Genomic DNA, 2,644 nt, shown 5'->3' on the forward strand with positions numbered 1-2,644 from the left:
AGACACAGGACTGGATTCTTGGGTACCTTGGTTTTGCCTATGGTTATGATTTGAGATGACCCAAGGATGCCCATCCACCCCCTGTATCTTCCCAACCGCCCCTTCTAATTCCTGACGTTCCACCATTTAAGGTTCATTCCTCTGTGTCCTGATAACCATCACAGCCACCATACACTGCCAGGTGCCTCACATACCTCATCTCATTGGATCCTGGGAGGGAGGATTCCTCATTACACAAATACAGAGACTGAGGCCCTGAAAAGGGCTACATCTTGATCAAAGACTCCAGCTAGTAATGGTCAAGCTAAGATGGGGACCCAGGTTTGTTAGAATTCAGGAGTTTCTCTCTTTACTGGGGCAGCCACTGGTAACTTGGGGTCCTCCTGGGTATGACTTCTGCCTCTAGAAGTAGGGTGGCATGGAACATCCGTGTGGGATGCCTCCAGGTGTGTGTGAGTCTGGGGGGCATGACGAATGGGAAGATAGAAGGTGAAGCCTTGGAGGAACTAGGAAGCTGCCTAATGGGGACATACAGAACCAGGCGCAGAGCCTCAGGGCAGGGACCTCCTGACAGTGTTGCGAATCAGAAAAACAAACCAGGTTCCCAGCGCGTCTTTCTTTGACAGCCATAGATCAAAAGCCAGGACCAATGGAGACAGATTTTAATCAACTTTTTTAGCTAAAGAAGTGTTTGTGTTTGGTTTTTAATAAAAAAAAAATCTAAGGGCTTCCCTGGTGGCGCAGTGGTTGAGGATCCACCTGCCGATGCAGGGTACGCGGGTTCGTACCTCGGTCCGGGAGGATCCCACATGCCACGGAGCGGCTGGGCCCGTGAGCCATGGCCGCTGAGCCTGCGCATCCGGAGCCTGTGCTCCGCAACGGGAGAGGCCACAACGGTGAGAGGCCTGCGTACCGCAAAAAAAAAAAAAAAAAAAAAAAAAATCTAAGAAATACATGCTTACATTAAGTAGTGAAGTGACTATGGGTGGGGGGAGCATCTCAGGCAGAGGAAACAGCAGATGCAAAGGCCCAGGTTTGGACTGTACTTGACCTGTTTGAGGGACAGCACAGAGGAGAGTGTGGCTGGAGCCTAGGGGGTCCAAGAAGAGTGGTGGGAGGTGAGGGACCAGGCAGCCAGGTTGTGCCTGAGCTGAGATCTACAGGGTGAGGAGGGGTTAACAAGTTGCAGAGGGAATAGCATGACCGGGGGGTGGGGGGACCTCATTCCCACTGGGTTTAGTGATCCAAGAATTCAAAGAAAAACTTTATATAATTGATGATAGGAGCTCACATTTCTTTGGTGCCTTATTATATTTCGAACCTCTTTTGCAAGAACACACTTTATCTCATTTTTTATCTTAACATACCCCTGGGAGGTAGAGATAATTATCCCCATTTTATAGATAAGATAACTGAGGCTCAGGAAGTTGAAGTGGTTTTTTTTCCCCTCAAGGTCACCTGGCTTGTGGAATTGCAGGAACAAAGCTTGAAGCTGAGCTGATCCCAGGCTTGTTCTACTACAAATTTTATTTTTTAATTTATTTTTAAATGTATTTTGGCTGCTCTGGGTCTTAGTTGCAGCATGCGGGATCTAGTTCCCCGACCAGGGATCAAATCCAGGCCCCCTGCATTGGGAATGCGGAGTCTTAGCCACTGGACCACCAGGGAAGTCCCTACAAATTTTATTTCTAACGCCCAGAAGATAACATTCAAACCCTTGAGAAGACCCAGGACATTAGCTTAAGTTGTGTTTTTATTTTATTTATGTGCTTAATTTTTAAAAATAGAGGAGAATTCCCTGGTAGTCCAGCGGTTAGGAATCTGTGCTCCCACTGCAGGGGGCATGGGTTCTATCTTTGGTTGGGGAACTAAGATCCTGCATGCCATGGTGTGCCAAAAAATTTTTTTTCTTAATAAAATAAACTATTAAAAAAATAAAAAAATAGATAAGACATTCTCAGGGCATAACAATCCAGAAGTATAAAAGGGTTTACAGTAAAAGTGTCCTCCCACCCCCTGCCCTTTGCTCAAGTGGATTATTTCTTTGATCTTTTTCAAAGGTTGAGAGGAACATACTTTTTTTTTTTTTTTTTTTTTTTTTATGGTACGCAGGCCTACTCACTGTTGTGGCCTCTCCCGTTGCGGAGCACAGGCTCCGGACGCGCAGGCTCAGCAGCCATGGCTCACGGGCCCAGCTGCTCCGCGGCATGTGGGATCTTCCCGGACCGGGGCACGAACCTGTGTCGCCTGCATCGGCAGGCGGACTCTCAACCACTGCGCCACCAGGGAAGCCCCAGGAACATACTTTTAACACTGGTGAAATGTAGCTTTATAAGTTTTGGTTGCAAAGGTAAAATTTTATTTCAACTGGTAGAATTCTTTGGCCCTGGAAACACTAACGGTTTTCCAAAATGAACCCAAGAGCCTTAAAATATTTGGCTTTCTCCCTGTTTCTGCCTTTTGAAATTAGATGTATGTAAATGCCAGAGGTGGAATTTAATATCATTAGAAAACAAATGACTTCCAAGTACAAAATGAAGTAAAAAGGATATTTCCTCTCCTGGAGATGATGATTTTTAATAGCATTTCCTTGTATCAATACAGGCTGGAGAAGCTGATGGGCCTGTAAGGAGCCAAGTCAGCC

The sequence above is a fragment of the Hyperoodon ampullatus genome (genome assembly GCF_949752795.1).
Source record: "Hyperoodon ampullatus genome assembly, chromosome: 6".
Taxonomy (NCBI): Eukaryota; Metazoa; Chordata; class Mammalia; order Artiodactyla; family Ziphiidae; genus Hyperoodon; species Hyperoodon ampullatus.